The following is a 22626-nucleotide window of genomic DNA, read 5'->3' on the forward strand; positions in this document are numbered from 1 at the left end:
TCAGCCACAAGCCAGGCTGATGGCTGCCAGTACAGTGGTGGTGGTGGGAGCCTCTCCCGCCTCCTCAGCAGCGCTAAGGATGTCCGACTGCAGCTTAGGCCTGCTCCCCGCTGGCAAGTGGACATCCCCCGAGGGCTCCCGGGCTGCCAAAGGGATGTCTGATTGCCAACTTAGGCCAAATCCCCCAGGGAGCAGGCCTAAGCCAGCAGGTGGTCATCCCCCGAGGGGTCCCAGACTGCGAGAGGGCACAGGCCGGGCTGGGGGACCCCCCCCTCCCCACCCCCCCAAGTGCACAAATTTTTGTGCACCGGGCCTCTAGTATATATATATACATACACATACTAGAGGCCCGGTGCAAGAATTTGTGCACAGGTGGAGTCCCTCTGCCTGGCCGGCAATTGGGGCCGATTGGAGCCAGATGGCCGTGGGGAGGGACTGCAGGAAGTTGGCCGGCCACAGGAGGTTGGCTGTGGGAGCCCACTGACCATGGGGGCAGCTCCTGGGTTGAGCATCTGCCTCCTGGTTGTCAGTGCGTCATCATAGCGACCAGTAGACCGGTTCGGTTGACTGGTCACTTAGGCTTTTATATATATAGATACTAGAGGCTAATATGTAAATCAACCAAACAGTGGAATGACCAGTCGCTATGACACACACTAACCACCAGGGGGCAGACGCTCAATGCAGGAGCTGCACCTGGTGGTCAGTGCGCTCCCACAGGGGAAGCACTGCTCAGCCAGAAGCCGGTCTCATGGCTGGTGAGCACAGTGGCGGTGGTGGGAGCCTCTCCCACCTCTGCAGCAGCGCTAAGGACCCCTCAGGGGATGTCCACCTGCTGACTCTGGCCCGCTCCCCGAGGGGTCCTGGACTATGAGAGGGCACAGGCTGGGCTGAGGGACCCCTCCCCTCAGTGCATGAATGTCATGCACCGGGCCTCTAGTATATCTATCTATCTATCTATCTATCTATCTATCTATCTATGTACATTGTATATGTATATGACAGAAAAAGAGAGATACTTTTTAGCACAAACACTGGCAAATTCAAATGTGAATTGTGATCCCGCAGTCCTGAGATGCAGGAGACTTGCAGGTGAAGTCTGAAGGCAGTGAACTGGAGATTCCCTCTCACTAGGGCAGTGATGGCGAACCTTTTGAGCTCGGCATGTCAGCATTTTGAAAAACCCTAACTTAACTCTGGTGCCGTGTCACATATAGAAATTTTTTGATATTTGCAACCATAGTAAAACAAAGATTTATATTTTTGATATTTATTTTATATATTTAAATGCCATTTAACAAAGAAAAATCAACCAAAAAAAATGAGTTCGTGTGTCACCTCTGACACGTGTGTCATAGGTTCGCCATCACTGAACTAGGGGAAGAGTCATTCTTTTAGTTCTATGCAGGCTTTCTGCAATTTGGATGAGTGACTCTTAATTTATGAAAAGCAATCTGCTATTTTCTACAATTAAAATATTAATATCAGTTTATCTCATCCAACAACACTCTCCCAGAAGCACCCAAAATAATGTTTGACCAAATATCTGGGTATCTATGACCCAATCAAGTTGACACATAAAATTAACCTCCATTATTTACAAAAAAGAGATATAATATGCACTATTTCCCAGATTGTTTGATCAAAGCAATCTTTCTATATAGATGCACATCATGATATATCGGTTTCCAAAAATCAGATATTTTTATGATAGGTTTTTATTTTTTATTGTATATACTAAACATATGTCCCTACGGCTGCTGTAACACAGTATCACAAACCATTGGGTAAAAATACCAGACATATTTATTCTCTCACATTTCTAGAAGCTAGAAGTCCAAATTCGAGGTGTCAATAGATCCATGCTGCCTCTGAGACACTCCATGCCTCTTCCTAGCTTTCTGTGGTAGCCATTGATTCTTGGCATTTCTTAGTATATAGCTGTATCATTATAATCCGCCTTCATCATCTCACATTGTGTGCTTACAGTCATTTGAAAGCAAAATAAGTAAGTAAATAAATAAATAAATACTCAGGTATTTGTAAAATATCTATGTACACTGGAAGCATTTGAAAGAATGAGGGAAATGGTCATCATGAATATCTACCATGTACAAGCAACTATGCTAGGTACTTTTTAAAATAAAATTTAATTAAATTTATTTGTTTCTTTCTAGGCACTCTTATTCTAGTGAAGGAGAAAGATACAGTAAAAAGTATAATGTGAACACCTTCATCATACAATGAGATACAAATCATAATGAGATGCTGCACTGAGCGATATTTGTTCTGAATCACAAAGGAGGAGCCACCAGTGTTGTCCTTGTGATGGTGGGCAGGAGTGGGAGGCATTGTTAGTGGCCACAAAGACAGTGATTCATGAATGTGGTGTCTGCGTGTGTGTTTCCAATAGCATTCTGAGAACTGGTTTACAGGATTTTAATGGATTGCTTTTAAAACCTAACAGCTTTTTACTCAAAGCTGTCCCCATTAGGAAGCAAAGGTCAATTTTGTTCATAAAAATGAAAACTAAATCTACTGCTTTTGTGTTGTTGGATAAAATAAATAAACGGGCCATTAATAAACAATGAAAAGGGTAATGTGCATATCACAATTCACATAAAATGTTTAAAAAGTGAAAATTTGAAAAAGAATGAGTTAGTAATTTATGCACAGAATATGCTCTGGCTGGTGTGGCTCAGTTGGTTAGAGCGTCATCCCATCCACTGAAAGGTCACAGGCTTGATTCCCAGTCACGGCATATACTCAGGTTGTGGGTTTGATCCACAGCCAGGGCGCATGCAGGAGGCAACCGTTCAGTGTTACACTCTCACATTGATGTTTCTCTCTCTCCCCCTTCCTCTCTCTCTAAAATCAAGGATTTCCTTGAGTGAGGATTAAGAAATTATAGGAGATTATATATATAACAGTGATATTGTCATGTTCCAGTCAATTAAAGGAAAACAAAACAAATTTTCTAGATAGCCAATGGGCCTGATTACAAATAACCAAAAGTCACAGATAGGTTATATACTCTGACAAATCCCCACACCAAAACTGAAATAATTTACAAAGCTCACAAAAACACTTAAGAGCCCAGCCGGAGTGGCTCAGTTGGTTGAGCATGGTCCCATGAACTAAAAAGTTAACAGTTCCATTTCCAGTCAGGGCACATGCCCAGGTTGTGGGCTTGATCCCCAGTAGAAGGTATGCAGGAGGCAGCTGATCAATGTTTTTCTCTAATATCAATGTTTTTCTACATCTCCCTTCCTCTCTCTCTCTCTAAAATCAATAAAAACATATCTTTTTGAAAAGTTAAAAAGGTTAAGAGTAGTAAATGTTTTTTTTGTATGTCATCTACTTACTAAGCATCTCTGGTTTACAATGAATAACCCCCTTTATGTCTTTTCTATGCCTTTCCCCCTAGGCATTCTGCAATATATGTGTAAGGACATGCTTGAGTTTTATCATTTCAACACTAGGTCTATAAAAAATTATCTAATTTTTCTAAATTGTGATTTAAAAAATCTGTGCTTAAAATTATTTGGACAGTTGAAAAAAGAATATCAGGTATTTATAAAAGTAAATGAATTAAACAAAACAAATGCCAATGCAATATGAAGTATAAAACAGTTTGTGTAAAATAGTGTAGTAATTTTGGGATCAAGCGATGCATTACAAACGTCTACACCAGGGAAAGTAAACACTGGAAACCAAGGCCTAATCAAGGAATGGGAGAAGAGGGCTCTCTCAGGTGGGAGATAAGGCAAAAGTCTAACGTGATGCTAGGACCCCTGAGTTTATACCATCAATGAAAAGGTGATCTACATAAATTTCTCTTGCCAACAAAGGAAGCTTGAAGATAAGCATTTTTGTCTGCCTTAGATACAGAGGTAAAACTTACTCATTTAACAAATACTGGTTGTTCCCTGCTAACTGCTACCAGTTGGAGTTCACTCTATGAACTGTCCTCAGCCAAAAGGAATTGCTTTGACCAAGGCACACCCTATCCGCTTTGGCAGCTTGCATCAAATGACAGGCAATAGAGGAGCAGGGAGGTTCAGCATCCTTGCCTCAGCTCATGAAATCACCTGAAGACTTTGAAACTGCATGACAATTGAATTTGTCTTTCCCAAATCTTGCTTTTCTCTCTTCTTTACATGTGTTGTTGCTTCCCAATAAACTTACAGCCTACAAATCTCCATCTCAGAAAGCAGAACTAAGACTGTTGGTGTCAGGAATGAAAAAGGAAGCTCCAAATTAAATTTTTGTTGTTTGATCAACCTGCCAACCAGATGGCAATGGGAAGCCCTTTACTGATGGTTTATTTCTAAGCTTATAAGACACATATGTATATTCACAAATAATGACTATTTATTATATGTAAAATAAAGAAATTATTTAAAAATTATACAGAGAGAAAAGATTGGGAGACAACATTATAAAATAGTATTAATTCTATTTTGGTTGAAGGAAACATAATCTGTCTTTTTTCCACTTATTTATCATTCTTTATTATTAATAAAAATGGATAAAATAAATGAAAAATTAAAGTAAATATTAAAATTCAAGCTTATTTATATTATTAAATTTATTGTTGGTATTTTCAGCATGCAATAGTTTCGAATAGGCAATCTCCACAGAAAGTCACACACCTTTAAATTTATCTCTAGAAAAATATCTCTAATTTCATTAAGCATTAAAATGCACATTTAAGTCACAGCTCTAAATTTTATATAATTTTAAAACACTTTAATATTTTACAAATCATGTAATATGTCCAACCACAAACAGCTGTACAAATATCATGAAAGCAGCTATTTCGTCTATTCTCTAGTTTACGATGAGTAACCCCCTCCATGTCTTTTCTATGCCTTTCCCCCTTAGGCATTCTGCAATATTTGTGTAAGATAATTATTGGCTAAGAGGAACAATTACCAATCAATGATCTCCTTTCATACTCTCCTCTCCCTATCATCCTAGTCCTTTTTGTGGCATACAATTAAATTTTCTGCATTAAAGATTATCAATAACCTTTTAACTGACAAAAGAAGTATCATCTTTTATGCCCTTAGATTGACAGAATATTTCAACTTTGAACATCCTTCATTCTTTTTTTGTTGTGCTTTGTTTTGTTTTGTGTGTGATCCAGCAGCCTTTGTCTGTGTTGTCTTCTGAAAGCAAACTCAACTTTCATACCCAGAAGTAATTACCTATTCCATTAAATGCTTAGCTAATACGTTTTCTCCCTTTTATTTCTTTACCAGTGGTCTAGGAAAGGATACTCATCTTCCCAAGGAGTAATTCAATATCCTTCTCTCCCATCCTGCCTTCCACACACCACGCACCCCATCACTTACCACTGCTGTGCCAGACTCACATTTAGATCTTTTCTAGAATTTTCAACTTTATTATTTAGCTTTGATTACAAAATATCCCTATGCTATGAGTGCAGGTTTATTCACACCAGCCTCTTTTCAAACTATTCACTGGCTCACTCATAGATTTTGTAGTTCTTCACTATATCGATCCAGTTAACATTCTTTTCCCTGACATATAATGGTATTCAGCTATTGTCTGCTTCTTGCCCCAGAATATTTCAGGTACTCCAGTTCTAAAAGTGAGCTGGCATCTCCTTTCTTCTCAAGGTGAACTCAAATATGTTGTTTATATATTACCTCCCCTATGATGCCATTCTTGAGTCTTCCTGGTTACCCACTATACACATGAATCACTATTTCTGCTCAATTCCATTAGAATCTTTACAATTCCTAATTTTCCTGCTTGCAGTAATATTCTCTAAATAGTTTCATGGCTAGCTTTTCCTAGGTTTTCATATCTTCACTCAGGTGTTATTCCCTAATGGAGTTTTTCTTTGACTTAAACTAGTATGATCTTCAAAACATTTTCAGTGTTTAAAATGATCTCCTTTTGTATTTTTTATCTATTAAAAAAAACCCAACTATCTGATGAAAGCTCCACAGAATCAGAAATCTTAATGTGTCTGAGCACAATATTTTGCATCTTATACTCTGCTGTTCTATTTGGATTCAGAAAGGACAAAACTAAAAAAACAACAACAACAAAAACCCAAAAAAAAACAAAAACCAAACAAACACAACTCTAGCTTTCACTTGAGTTTCAATTTCCTCATTACACAATAGTGGATATAATAATACCTACTTTATATATTTTTCATGCAAATAAAATGAAATAATACATTGCTTAGCTCACTCAACAGATGATAGTGTGAAGTTACATTTGGAAATTTATACCTTTGAGTTAATGGTGGTAAAGAAGGTGGAAATATAGTGTGCAAATCATGGGTGGCTATATATGCTTGAAGAAATCCTCATTGTGTGCAGTCTTTTAAGTTTAGGTTAAGGGATTTCCACATAATCAAGTAAATATATCATAGGCCCTAAGAAATGAAAATATGAAATTAATTTCATTTCATTTCATAATTTTATCTGAGTTGTTTCTCCAATATATCAATTCACTCAAATGCTATAAAAATCACATATAGATGCAGAGGATGGTGTATATGGCAAAAGCAATACTTCCTATCTTTTTTAGTTATCTGAGATCCATTCTTATTTGTAAACTATTTTGGAGACACTTTAAACATAACTAGTTATTGAGTTATATAGCACCAAATTAAAGAAAAACAACATACAAATTAATTGTGCTTTATGTAATTCCCAAATGCACATTTACCATAACACACACACACACACACACACACACACACACACAAAAAAAAAAAAACAACAACTAATAAGCTAATGAGGAACAAACTTTAAAATTGTAAAGGGTAGTCTTTCCATTCTAATTTTATATTTATATATGTTTTACATTTATTAGGAAACACATTATTTTATACCATATAAATGTAATTATGAGAGATAATTCCTTGATATATACCTACAAATGGCTCCCAATAATTTAAAGTGCTTCTTAGTAATAAGATCTTGGGGCCATTGCCAGCTTTTAATAAAGGTTTATTTGAAATTTTTAAGTATTAGGACTTATTACTAGAATAATTTCAATAGAATTTAATGTAAAATCTTAAATAGTTATGAGTCATCTGCTATTAAATAACACCTCCAAAGCTTAGTGGATATTTAGAAATATAGAAGAAATATGTATATTCAAATGAAAATTAGCAACTCCACAAAGTAATTCTAGTTCAATATATAGCAGATTTAAGATACTCTTAAAAATGTTGGAATTCAAGCCTATGATAAAAATTATTGAACGTTTTACTTTTATCATGCATGTCTTCCTAGTTTCACGTTCATACTATCCAACCAGCTCAAAAATAAAGAATAAAAATGTCACCAAGGCCACTTCCAGATATTGTTTCCTTCAAATCCAAAGTGAAATATATAGCAATAGTTAAAGAAAAACTCCCTGCATGGAATAACTTTAGATAGTACCATGCCCTTCCTTCTTGGAGATAAAGACCCTTAAAATAATTGAGTTTTACCAAAGATGTCCAGAAGGTTCTCTAAATATACTAGAGTGGGACCATTCTGACACAATAACATATGCCACAAACTACCAAAGGCTGTAAAATGTGCCACAAGTATAAATTGTTTTAAAAACAGAGTTGGGCAAGTATTTGGAGAAAAGAAATATTGAAGGGCAGACCTGCTAAATCAAAAGGAAGCAATGGGCCATAAATGCCAAGCTACTGAGTTCTTGTAAGATTTACTGTAAATTCTTACTGTGCAGTAGCCTCATTTTTTTTTCCTTGTGAGGAAAATGAAGTTATTACAAGGTATCATGCCACATCTCATGAAATGCCATGACAAAGCACTAAAAAATGGTTACTTTCTGCAGGAAGCTCCTGAAGGTGGTTCTGTAAATAGCAATAGTATTAAAACCCCAGTGACCTACAGCTATTTTTAGATAAAACTGTTGAGTAACGTAATTTGATTTAATTTCTTAATACAAAACATTTTAGTATTTAGTATCTTTTAGATTATCATTTTTTCAAAGACTTCCTATACTTTCTCACTGTTTATGTAAAATAACCTATTGTATTTTAACTAAAGGCCTGGTGCATAAAATTCTTGCAGGGGGGGGCGGGGGGCCGGGGGTGGCGCTGTCCCTCAGCCCAGCCTGCACCCTCTTCAATCTGGGACATCCCTCTCACAATCTGGGACTGCTGGCTCCTAACCACTTGCCTGCCTGCCTGATTGCCCCTAACTGCTTCTGCTTGCCAGCCTGATCGCCCCCTAACCGCTCCCCTGCTGGCCCGATTGATGCTTAACTGTTCCCCTGCCAGCCCAACCGCCTCCAACTGCCCTCCCCTGCCAGCCCAATCGCCCCCAACTGCCCTCCCCTGCTGGCCTGATTACCCCCAACTTCCCTCCCCAGGGAGGGTCTGAGATGCAGGTGAATGGGATTCCTGGCTGGCATGCTGCTGACAGCAAGCTGACCAATGGCCAATTCCACAAGGAACGGAGCTCCCTCCTCCCTCCTGTCAGGGTCCAGTTTGAAGGCTGGCCACGCACCCCGATCATGTGAGATCCAGAGTTCCACCGCGCCCCAGCTGACCGGGGTCCACAGCTCCTTCCCACCGCCATGCCGCAGGAAGCCAGGGCCTACAGCTCCCTCCCACTGCCACGCCATGGGTGTCCAGGGCCCACAGCTCCCACTCCTTCAGCTCCCTAGCCTGCTGTTCAGTTGTCTGTCCGGTCATTTAGGTTGTGATGGCACCTAGCTTTTTATATATTAGGATGATGCAGATATTCTGCATGTATTTAGCTTTGTTTTTCCAGTAAATGAGATGTATTTCATTTTTGGTCATTTTCCTTTCCCATGTATTACTAAATGCACTTATTTATGCTGGCTGACAAGTGAAATTTAATACAATTAAACTACCTAGTATATGCAGAGATGTGGCCCATGGCAAAGGTATTATAAATCCTATACTCTAACAGTTTTACCTAAAAATATTCAGTCAAATTCAATAGGTCTGAAATGGAATTCTTTAAGCCAGACACAATTTCCCACCAACTCACTGTCATTCTTTCTGCAAACCGCTCCTACTGAATCACTCCAGAATCGTTTTCTCAAACTGTAAATGTTAGAATCAACCTTGGATGCTCTTTTCCCTTAAACCTCCTGTGATGGACTCAAAAATGTTCTCCCAAATCTCTGCAGTCTTGCTTCCCAGGGACTAGGAAGGTTGTCAACAGACAGGTTTCAACTGTCTGCCCCTTCAGAAATTGTGTTGGATTCAGTGAGCTGCCTCAGCCAAAGTCCTGCTATTGGGAGTTTGGCCCACATCCAATGGTTAATCATTTAGGGAGTATAAAAACTCATTCAGTTCAGCTCAATACAGGATATCCCTGACCAGCAATCTCAGCCTCGGTACCCCAGACCTCTTTTGCTCTGCCCGTCCCTACTTCTTTCCCCTTTTTAGAGGTATTGATACCATCCCAATCTGTGATAAAAGATCTCAAAGTCTGCTTCTCAGGGAATCCTATTTGCAATGTTCTCATACATTATCATTTAAATATTTTCAGTTATACCTCTCATTATATAAAAATGCATCTAGTTTTATCATCTCTCTTGACAATGCCCCATTATGGTCTTTGTCATTTATACACTATGTCAAAAACATATCTCCTAATTGAAGTCGCCTTTTCTAGCACTGTCCCCTTCAAGTACATACTCCACACAGCTAGACAGAGCAGTCTCTGTAATGCAAAATAGATTATGTTTGTATTTCTTCACCCAACAGTACAAGATAAGGCTTATTCTCTTTAACACTGCATGCTGAGTCTTCTATTTTTAAGTCGTGTACTGCTTTTTTAGATACCACACCTTTTATTCAAACTATTTCTTCTTCCCTAAATGTCTTCTTTCTTTCACCATGTACATTTGCCATTGTTTTCTCTTCCTATAACAACATTGTTTTGTCAATTTATCTTCCCAGATTCAGCTAAAACAGCACTATCTCTATGATGCTTTCAAAATAAACCCCCTCTGATTTCCCAAACTGAGTGGGGTGCCCCCCTTTTCTGTTCCCAGAACTCTCTATGTTGTATAACTTTATCTTATTAAGCAATCCATTGTGTTTATTAGAACTTGGGTTTCAATAGTAGTGACTTTCTTTGCATCTCTATCAAAGGCTTTGGCACATAGGCACTATCATTTATGTAGGCCCTTAATGACTAGTGATGGCATTAAATATGTACTTTAAAGAACTACACTTCTTTCCCCAGTTTAAAATAATTATGGTTAGTAGAGAAACAATACAATATTGATGTACATGTGCTTTTATTTGTACTGTAAACTTTGCATGTATCTGATAAATTTTCCTTCTGTAGAGCACTACAAGTGGACAATTTTCTGTGATTAGTCAAGATTTTTATCTTTCACATATTGGCTAAAAGAGGGTAGATAAAGATAGCATTTGGTCTGATGTGACATAAAGTTATTTCTTATAGTACATTTATAAAAATTTGGCTCACATTGAAGAAGTTTGTTAAACATAAAAATTGTTTCCTCTCCTATAAAAAATAAACTTAGCAACAATAAATAATTTAAATTTAAAAAATAAACTTAGAAGAGCCTATATTTTGTGCCCAACATGTGTAGGTTAATGGAACTGAATGAGATGCTGTATGTTTACATTTATATTATATAAAAATAATTTAATTCCTACTTTTTTTAGTAAGAAAAATATAAGTACATACATACATACATACATAGACATAGACATATATAGATTTTAACTTTCTACAGTTCTAAATTTAGAATGGACAAATAAAGAACAAACTACAATTTCTCTGGTGTACCGTATTTTTAAAAGCTCTTTTTTCTATCCATCTTATCTTTAAATTACCTTTCAGGGTTTAAATCAATATTTTCCTAAGTCTTTTGTTACCTTATCTTGATTTGATGTTTTTGAACTAATGATGGAAATTCAGTTTAGGGTTAGCTCTTCAACTTGAAACTACTGAAGAACAAACATATTTCTTCAGACTATTACTAATTTTTACATTTAAAATAGTCATTTTCTGCTTTAATAACACTGCAATGTTATTATCCTTTTTCTTTCTCCTTTATTATTATTATTTAGAAACTTTTAGCTAATTCTTTACAGAGCTATTGCTCTTCTTTATAGATTCCCCTTACAGGAATTTTAAACATTCAAAATTATTTTCCAAAAATTGTTGAGGGATCTATAAAGGTTAATCATTTTCATGATTACTTGCATGAGATATACTTAGAATATGTGGGATTCCTCTTATTCATTCAAAGTCATACATTTTTATAAAAGAATATGTAATTTTCTGGAAAACTATATAGTCTTCAGAAAAAAATAATTTTTATAACAATAATTATAACAAGTGTTCTTCATTGGAGGAACAGACTTTAAGATTTGAGAAAATTCTGTGTTCCATTTAGCTATTTTTTAAACTACCCATCTCCTTTCAACATTTCTTTATACATTAATTAATCTAGATCCCTACCCTATCTGGGTTACACTGTCTACCCACAGTAATTTTTACCTAGGTAATGTTAAACAGTAGCATGAACAATTAGAATAGTAATGTCCCAGCATTCTGATGTGCAGAGATGTAATGGGACTACTATAATTTAGCTTTAAGCTAATATAGCTAAAATCACTTAAAAATTTTGAAAAAATTCATCTGCCTATCAGTACTTGTAGAAATTATCTGATAAATTATTTTTAAACATCAATGATTTTCTTTCAGCTATATGTATACAAGTTATAGATTTTATATAAATGTACTAGAGGCCCAGTGCATGAAATTCGTGCATGAGTAGGGTCCCTAGGCCTGGCTAGTGATCAAGGCTGTGCTGCAGGGTGACAGCGGGGTGACTGGGGGGCCCCCGTTGCCACCCACCTTGGCAGGCCTGGCGCCGCCCGCTCCCCGGCCCAGGCCCCTGCCTCTGGTCACCTTCCTCTGCAGGGCAACCGGTGGGGTGATTGGGAGGCCCACATTGGCACTTACATTGGCTGGCCTGGCGCTGCCAGCGGGGGCCCCCCAATCGCCCTACCAGTCACCCCGCCAAAGAAGGCAACTGGCAGGGCGATCAGGGGGCCCCCACTGGCACCCGCCTTGGCTGGCCTGGCGCTGCCCACTTGCTGGCCCTGCCCCCCGGCTGCATTCATCAGTCGGGGCCTGCGGGCTGTGGGAAGCTCTTGTATTAAGTGTCTGTCCCTGGTGGTCAGTGCACGTCATAGTGACTGGTCGTTGTGACTGGTTGTTCCGCTGTTTGATCGATTTGCATATTAGCCTTTTATTATATAGGATATGTACATACATATACATGAATTTAATGGTGAGCTATTATCACATTGATCATTGGAAATATGTATTTGAAACATTTATATTGTAGATAAAGACAATTAATGAATAATGGCTCAACATTTTTTTAATATTTTTATTTATTTCAGAGAGAGGAAGGGAGAGGGAGAGAGATAGAAACATCAATGATGAGAGAGAATCATTGATTGGTTGCGTCTTGCACACTCCACACTGGGGATCGAGCTCGCAACCCCGGCATGTGCCCTTGACCAGAATCAAACCTGGGACCCTTCTGTCCACAGGCCAACACTCTAGCCACTGAGCAAAACTGGCTAGGGCTTGGCTCAACATTTTGGATAATAAAATCTCTTTGGATCTGAGGAATAAGCTAATATTGAGACACACCAGTAAGCCAGGATAAGTGAAATAGGGAAACAGATAGATAGTTGAACAAACTAGCAGAGCAATTTACAGCAGATACAGAAGATCGCCCCCCTAGAAATAACATCTAGGCCTCAGTTGTATTTCAGCTTCAGACCCAGAAAAGCAACAAAATCAGGTGGGCAACAACAAGGCCTGCATGAGATAACTGATGACCCCCGCCCTGACACGGACCAATCAACGAAGACCATGGCCCTAGAGAAGTACACCCCTAGAAAACTGATGAATATTCTACTAAAAACCTCCCCTGAGACCACCCCTAAGTTTCCAGCCTGGGAGAAGGAGATAAAACCTGGAGACAAAAAACTCACCCCTTGCTCTCCCTCTGGGAAGCACTCCCGCCATTTCCTTTCTCCTCTACCCCCACTTTTTCCCCAGAAGTTTGCATCTCCTAAACTCTAAAGGACCCCACAAGACTTGCAACCCGGGAGCAATGGGCAGTGGCAGCTCATCGGCAGTGGCTAATCCCCTGAACCTGACCTCAGAGCCCCTTTTTCTCTGACTTCCAAGCGAGCTAGGGCAGCCCAGCTTAGGCTCTCCTGTTGCTTCTTCTACACTAAGCCCTCTCTTGTTTTAGTGCTCAGTTATAAAAAATGTTCCCTTAACTCATGTTGTGAAATTTCTCCTGTACTAAGTCAAGAACCCACACACTACTGGCTGGTCCTAAGCAGTCAAGCCAAGGGCCAGGTCCCCTTTCCGGTAACAATATAAGTGATCAATTATAAAGGTAAGGGAATATGTAAGTATACATCTCAGCCAATATTTTACATTAGAGACCGAAATTCAACTAAAATTAAAGAGCCGATATATCCAAGTTATTATTAGTCTAAATGCCCTAACAGGTAAAAAGAAAATTTCAAGGGTTTCAGTTTCAGTAGGAAGAACATTCTGATTTTCTTCCTGGTCCAAATAATTGGTGTAGTAGAAGTGATATTTATCCAAACATTAAACTATCAAAATTGTTTAATTTTTTGCCTAAAATAAATTAAATCTCATGATTAATAAATAAAGTTAACACACTGGTAAAACCGACTTGTATTATTTATAAGACTTGTCTTTACTTGATGTTTTGTTTACTTGAAAAGTTTTTCTTCTATCCCTCATAATACCTAGAGCTTAGAATGATGTCTGGTTCATTTTAAGAGCACATAAATATTTGAAGGATAAATCTGCTTAAATCATAATAATATTAAACTTATTGCAACTTAACTTTGCCTTTATAAAGTTATATTTACTTTTCAAAATAAAGTGCCCACATGAGATAATATAACACACCTACAAGCATGATGAAAATAAAAAAGATTAACAATGTTAAGTAGAGTAATTAAAAAACATTCTTATACTAAGGCAATGGAACTATGTACATTTATGAGAATAAATGAGTGAACTTTGTTACAATCCATGAATGACATAGATAAATCTCAGGAACATCAGTATAACTGAAAATAGCCAGACAAATAAATGATGTGAAACTGGTAAATCTAAGCAATGGTGGCAGAAGTCAGGATATTGGATTCTTTAGGGAAGAGTGATGGCTGGAAAAGCACAAGAAGGAGCATCTGGGTACATTAATTATATTTTTCTTATCAGGCTTATGGTTCCAGGTTGCATTCACTTCAAGAAAATTTACTGAACTGAACATTTGAGATTTATGTATTTTTTTGCATGTGTTATGCTCCAACAAAATTTTAGTTTAAAAAAAGGAATTATTTGATAGAAGAAGAAACTATTTTCATATTTTATAGGACATAAAAGGAGCCACATTGAAATATTTATTTAGGACACAGAGTTAGTTAAGTAGTAGGGTCAGTACCTAAACAATGATTCCCAGAAAAGCATCATGTTTGCTACACAGAGAAGAGGAAAATGAGGGAAAAGTTCACATGATTTAAAAGTTCGGACTAATGGTCTGTATATTTCAAATGCATGCTTAACAACATATGCCTTGTTTCTAAACATAAGTGGAAAATGAATGCATTTGATTCAGATTAACTGAGAAATATATATGGCAGTTGGAATTACATCCTCTTGGATTGAGAACACAGTTACCCAGTCTTGGTTCATGGACCAACAGCATCAGGAACAAGAACAAAGCACTGCAATCCCTTTATAATTACAATGCAAATTTATATATATAATAATTCATGAGAAAGCCTGGATTTGATAAATAAATGACCCATCACAGAAACTAAAAGCCATTGAGTCAGAGTAAATCCATGTGTGGACTCTTTAAGAGGCACTGTTTGGGACTCCAGCAGCCTTCCATCTCACTCAACCACGATCTCCACTGGTTTTCACAGCCATATGTTATGGGGACTTCTCCTTCCTGGCACTGGAACCCTGGGCTTGGAGGCCTGGTGTGGGGCTGGGACCCCTTGCTCCTCAGGTGAGGACCTCTGCAGCCAAGATATCCCTCCTGAATTTTATCCACCACACATGGGCGTGGGACCAGCCCATTGTGTCTCTGGCCCCTTCTACCACTCTCCATCTGGCTTCTTCTTTATGTCCTTAATTGTAGGACTTCATTTCAGCTAGATTTCAGGTGTACTTTCTGACCTTTCTGAATGATAATTGTAAACAAATCAGCTTTCAAATCTTTTATACATTTTGAAATCTTTAGGATACTGTTGCTTGCAAGGAAAGATATTTAGTACATGAATTTGTCAGAGCACATTTACTCACCATTAAACCAGAATGAGACATGCCCATACTGGCTTATATTCCTTTCAACACATTGCCCATGCCCCACATTATATTTTAGCTAAACTTTTAAAGAAACTCAGCAAAGACGGACTTTTTTCCTTAATTCCACAATCATTCTCATCCACTATCATTCTACTCTTATTTCTAAAGTCTTTGGCTTTGTTTTGTAGACATCACTGATAATACACAATATTTTACTTTTTACAAAATTCCTAAAGAACCTTTTGTAAAGAAGTTCAGTCCTTTATCCTCTTTCTCGAGGATGTGTGGAGGCAGAGAAGAGGTGAAAGGAAGAACACACTGCCAGAAGTTCCGAATGCCCAGTGCTGCCCATCACCGCTCCTGTGCAGCTCAGGGATGTCCCTGGAGATTAACTGAGAACATCAATGGTTAGCTGTGACACAGGAGCGAAAAAACCTACACTCCATCGTCAGACTTTTCATCTAGCCAAGAGAAAAAGACAAAGAGCTCCACTCCCTATCTGTTTCCTCGGGCTTTTTATGGACCTGGCACAACTCAACTGAGTGAGAAGTCTTGCCTGACTCTAATTTCCCCCTGTCTTAGCAGTCATCAGATGGCAAACTGCAGAAAGATCTTTTGTTCTGAAATCCCCAGCTTCCTTGATTTGTTATCTCCTTCTCTAGTCACAATTCCTGTTTGAAGCATTTATTTACACCAAGATTTCCTCTCTTGCATCTGGGCCCTTCTCAAAAGAATGTGCATTGGAAAGGATATAGGAACTTCTTGAGACGTTCCAGAAAGGATTTGTTAATCTCATTAATAGAATTTATACAAGACACTGGTCTTAGCGTGTTTCCCTAACAGGGGGCCAACTGAGCTATTCTAGAAGTCCCCTTAGGAACCACTCTCACTCCTCTACTTACTGCACCAAGCTATGATCTCACCTGCCTTATTAAATCTCAGGTTTCAAAATAACTAAAATAGTAGCATCAAATAGGACCAGTGAAACATGGCCAATACACAATCAATCAGCTGTTTTATAATGGCTTTGACCAGGTCTGTAATACCAATACTTGCTGAACATGTGGGGTCAATTAATATTTTATTTTGTGTTTTAATTATTATGTTTAATGTACATTTAAAGGATAAGTTATGTAGCTCATGAACATTATAATCATTAACTTGTTCAAGACCTGTTTTTTTAAATTTTATTTTATTTATGTACTCATGCACTTTTCTCTTCATTTACCACTCCCTAATCCCTAACTACTCCAACAGGCAACATGCTAATGTGTTTGAGGTATATCCTCTGTTGATATGTATCATGCTAAAATATATGTCCTTCTTTAGTTTAATAAAGGTTTTACTAACAAATGATCCTGTATAATAATTAGCTATATATTTTTGTTTGTTTCATTCCACATTCCATTTATAGATTCATCGGTTTGTTGCTTTGCTTTTTCTTTGTTTCACTCCATTATGTTAATATACTCATCAAGTCTCCTGCTTCCAGCTACCATGTTGTATTTAACTGTGTACATCAGTCACATTATCCTAAGTACTGTTACAGTGATGGTCACCAGCATTATATTCGACTTCCTGTCATAACAAACAACACTGCAATCAGTATCCTGGTTCATACCCTCCTATGTTTTATGTTGTGTGAAAGAGAGTATGTTCATTTTATTTAATGAAGAACTATTAGTTTCACTCCAGGAAAGAGCAGTGCTTGAGATAGTTACTATTTCCTCCTTCAAAACAAAAGTATGCATTACTTCGCGTTTTATCTTTTTGTCAGGCTAGTGGGCATAAATTGATTATCTCAATGTTTGTTAGCAGTTTTATTAGTTTGCAGTTAACACATAAGAAACAGAACATATTTAAATTGTATACCTTGAAAGGTTTTGACATTTGAAGTGATCACCACAATCAAGATAGTGACAATATCCATTACACCTAAGCACCTAACAGCTTCTTCATGTCCCTTTCCAAGTTTTCCCTTTCCTACCTGGTTGCTCTTATTTCTTTTCTTTCACCTATTACAATGGCTTGACTCCCACCCCCCATATTGGTAAGAACTATTATCCTTTCATTGTTCCTGATCTTAGGAGAAAGTTTTCTGAAGTCCTTTACCAGTTTGAGGAAATTCTTTTCACTTTCCAGTTCACTGAGACTTTAGCAGGAAAGAATATTAGATTTTACCAACAGGTATTTCTGCACTTGTAATTTATATGGTCATATGAATATTCTTTCTTAGACTGTAAATTTGTAATTTATATGGTCATATGATTATTCTTTCTTATACAAACTATATTACTTGATTTTTAAATCTTGTGGATAGATGCCAATAATGCATGATATATTGTCATATATATATATATGTTTTTTATTACATTTTAAAAATAATATTTGCATATATGTTTATAAGATACTAGTATACTGACCTTTAGTATTCTATTATCTACTAGTACCATCAATCTTTTTTTTAAAGTGTGATCTGAGGTGTTTTTCAATCTCTGTAGTTAAATACTCCCAACATGGTTGATGTCAAGTTATCAAAGTTTCATCACTGAATCCAGAGTTGGGTGGAGAGGTTCAGGAGTAGCCGCAGACTCGTTCCAGCACACTACCAGACTGGCCACTCTTACAGAAAACATATTGAAGAAGTGATAAAACTAGGCAGACATCCTTCCAGTTGAGTTGGAAAATGGAGATAAGCAATAATCAGTCTTAGGATGATGATGACTGACCCCCCACAACCACCACAGACCCAGTAAGGACCACATCCCTTTGCTATTACCCAAACAATTTCTCTTTTCAAGTATTCATTATTAAATTCTTATACATATGAAGAATTGGAAGGAAATAGTCACCTCAGTTGTGAAACAATATCGCTGAAGGTGAAGGGGTATAACACATTGGTGAAACAAGAACTCAAGTCAGTTTGAGCAGTCTTCCAATGCTTTCAAATATTGTTCATCCCACCAGGGTTTTGCCCTGCCTGATAGGTCTGATATGGGAGACCTGGAAAGCTGTTCCCAATTTCTGTGGTAAGGAAATTATCATTAGAAGGTAATGGTGGCTTGGGGAAATGGGCAGAACCAGTCTTCTCGAATTCCCTTCAAACACTACTCTCACTATTGCCCCTAGATGTGATGTGTTTCAAACCAGATTGCAGCAATAAATTCTCTCTCAACACACACACACACACACACACACACACACACACACACATTTATAAGAAGTTCCAATTTCCCAGAGGTTTCTAATTTTTGTCATTATTGTTAATTATCTCTTGCATGCTCTTGTCTCATTTACTTGGGTTCATGAACATTGATCTTGAAGGAGGGAGCTTGCAACCCTTCAAAGCTTCTCCCTAACAGCCATGGGCAAACTACGGCCCGCGGGCTGGATCCGGCCCCGTTTGAAATGAATAAAACTAAAAAAAAAAAAAGACCGTACCCTTTTATGTAATGATGTTTACTTTGAATTTATATTAGTTCACACAAACACTCCATCCATGCTTTTGTTCCGGCCCTCCGGTCCAGTTTAAGAACCCATTGTGGCCCTCGAGTCAAAAAGTTTGCCCACCCCTGCCCTAGAACACCCTTTAAATTAGACAAATGTGAATTGCTCCATGATATGAATTTGAAGGCTCTATCTATAAAGATTCTAGATAATCAACGTATCTCTTTGTATATTGACTGTTTTCTACTCTATGGATATTAAGAGAAGTTTAAAATTCAATTGAAAGATAACTATGGAATTAAATCTAATTCAGCTGTTATTAACATTTTAGAACACATAAAAAAAAGAATAGGTCTTGCCTGTTACAAATAAGGAGAAAATATCAAGAAAATATCCTTGTTTCCTTTTCCTAAGACTCATACCCTGAAGCTGTCTGTGTATTAAAAAGGAAATAATTTATTCTATACTGAAATGTAAATCCAGGTAAGTTTACAGCATAATTCTGCAAGAGCTCCTGCATGTAAATCCCTTTAGCAATTTAACTGGGCATCTAGAGATGTGTGGCTACTGGGAACAACTGAAAGTATTTTATAAAACTGAAACATATAAGAAAGATAATTATGAAGCCTGTATGCATGAAGAATCAGGCTTCATCTTTTACCCAAAGGAAATTTTAGCAGAACTTGAAAGAATCTTAGACTAAGTGCTAACAATGTGTATTGGATCATTATATGTGAGGTTGGATTTTAGAACTCTACTCTAAAATTCTCACAAATTTGAAAAAGGAATAAGTTATCTTGTGCAGTAATAAAGTGATTCATCTCCTTGACTATAGCTGCATGAAAAATATCTGAAATTGGTGACTTTGAATATCTAACTAGTGTCTTTAATTTACTTAAAGAAAAAGTGTATTTTTTTAATAAATTCCATTGCATGAATCATTGTTCCTTTAAAATAATGAAGGAGAATTTTTTGTTATTATTAGTTTATTATCTTTTATAAATATCAATTAATATATATGATATAAGAAGAAAAAATAATACAATTATATAAAATTAGAAAAGGTAAAAAGTGTTCGACAATGAGAGAGTACCCAAATGTGTGTTCGCATTACTTGTCTTTGCATCCATAGAACCAAACACATTGACCAAATAACTTTGATTGACAATTCAGCTATTAAGCAGTTCCCCCTCCTTTATGAAAACTACTCACTTTTACATTTTCAATATTTAGTATAGCTAGTAAAATAGGAGAATCTTATTAACTATTGCCTAAAATGTATTTGGCACCTGATATTAAGAGAATAATCAATAATCAACAAATTGAAGCTATTAACAGGGAGTCCAAGCTCATCACTTACTAGAGGCCCGATGCACGGAACTGGTGCAAGGGTAGGCCCTCGCAGCCCCAGCTGCCTCGGCTCTCACAGTTCCGGCTGCCTTGGCCCTCGCAGCTCCAGCTGCGTCTGGAAGGTTGCCCGGATGGTCATTCCACTGTTCGATCATTCGGTCGATTTGCATATTATGCTTTTATTATTATAGATAATATTTTTATTTTAGAACAAAGTCAAGATTAGCAAAAAACAGGTTTTATATTTCAAAATAAAAATCATTAATATGATTTATGAATCATATGTTATAAATTATGTGGCAATTTAAAATTTGCCAAAGCTAGCCGCTTACAAATAATTGCACTTCTATATTTAAATTTCTTAAAAGTTTAAGCTTGCTATAGCATATATGTTAAATGATCCTTTTAAAATTATAGAATTTACATTTTTTAAAATGATTTATTTGGCCACAGACTGACAGCACTTTAAGATTAGTGACTATGGCCACATGTGTTTCATAATTCAATAATTTTCTCATCTTGCTAAAAGGATCACTTTAGATGCCATATTAGTCAGGTACTCCTTAATTTTTCTCTATATCATCTAAAGTAAATGAAATTTTCATATTTATTTAAAATATCCCAACTTATTTTTGCAAGTGCTAAATAATCATATATATCATATGCCATAGCTTAATACATTTGCAATTGCTTTACAGAACCCCACCCACAAAAACAAATTGACAGCTCAATTGTTTATTTTTAATATACACAAAATGACTAGAATGTCAGAATATCATAATTAAATATTTTAGTCAAACTTTTATAGTAAGCAAAATAGGCTAATAAACCCTTTCTCCTGCAGAAAAATCCTTCCATTTGGAGCATCTACACCTCATAATTTGGGGATGGATCTCAGCTTATTTTCATGCCAAAGCAAAAATACCTGTAATGCTTTTTGTAAACTAGGAAATTCTTTCCCAGCAAAGTATAAACTTAGTTTGCTAGAGTTATCTTCACCAATAAAATATATTTTAGGGAAACAAAATATTTTGCATAAAAGCAGCAAAAAATCAAATCAGTAACAATGACAAACAGGTTGATAACCTTACCCAAGGGCAATGCCCAAACTTGTTCTTATCTCAAGGAAGATGAGTGTATTATGAAATCCACAGTCTCATAGAAATGTCAATTTTTTTGAAAATGAGTAATATCCATATAAAGAAGGAAAATATTTAATATTTTCCTTGGACTTCTGTTCCTTTCCTGTAGATATTCTATTCAGATTTTTATACCATTAGGTAATGTTTACAAAATAATGGAAGCTTCACAGGAACTACCTTTTTTGATTGCAACACATTAAATCATACATTTTCAAAGTGGTACAGCTTCCTGGCAAAGAGACATGGTCTCCTGCTTAGTAGCAGAAACACCAGAATTTAGATGCATAATGTGCTGTATATGTTAATGAATAATATTGGATTTAATGAAGTAAAGTTATAATAATTTCTTGGACTCTCCTCATTTTATGTTCTTTGCTTTTATGCCTAATATCAGTAATTCCTAGTTGTTTAATGACCTAAAATGTCCATCTTTACATTAAGATGTTTAAATGATTGAAATTTATAAAACTAAAGTTGGTTTAAATATAAAACAATTTTACTTTAACATGTAATATTATTGAAGACTAGAGGCCCAATGCACGAAATTTGTGCAAGGGGCTCAGCTCTCGCAGCTGTGGCAGCTTTCCTTGGCCCTCACAGCCCTAGCTTTGTCCGGAAGGTCGTCCGGAAGGATGTCTGGAAGGTCATTCAGCATATTATGCTTTTATTATTATAGATAACATAAGAAGGGTGTCGACATGAGTTGTAATCAAGCACACACAGCAATTTTCTATGACTTCAAATGATTGGTTAACCACACCATAAACAAAAGAATTATCACGATAATGTTACAATATGTTAAAGTGAAAGTTTCAACTGGTACCTAAGATGTGTCATATATAAGATATCAAAGTGAGTTGGGAGGTGAAGCAATATTCAGATTTAGAAACAAAAAGTTAAAACTATTGAGATGATTTGATTTCTCTCATTAACTGCATGCATATACAAATCATTTAAAAATAGATTTTGTAGGGAAAGTTAAAGAAAAATATATTTGCAGAAAATTACTTTGTGTTTCAACATTCATGAGGAGAAACAGGAATGTGTGCCCACCTCACAGCTAATGAGAGGGCACAGTGAGACAATTCAGAAAGAGTGGTACTCATCTCCCATGTTCCGTGGAATGCTTTAGGTTTTGGCCAGAAGAATCTAAGACTGGCTTCTACTACTATTGGGATGTGGTAATATGGAAAGGGGTGGAGAGAAGGGGACAGAGAAAGAGAAAGAGGGAAGGAAGGAAGGAAGGGAGGAAGGAAGGAAGG

This window comes from Myotis brandtii, unplaced genomic scaffold (assembly GCF_000412655.1).
Source record: "Myotis brandtii unplaced genomic scaffold, ASM41265v1 scaffold344, whole genome shotgun sequence".
In the NCBI taxonomy this organism is placed as follows: Eukaryota; Metazoa; Chordata; class Mammalia; order Chiroptera; family Vespertilionidae; genus Myotis; species Myotis brandtii.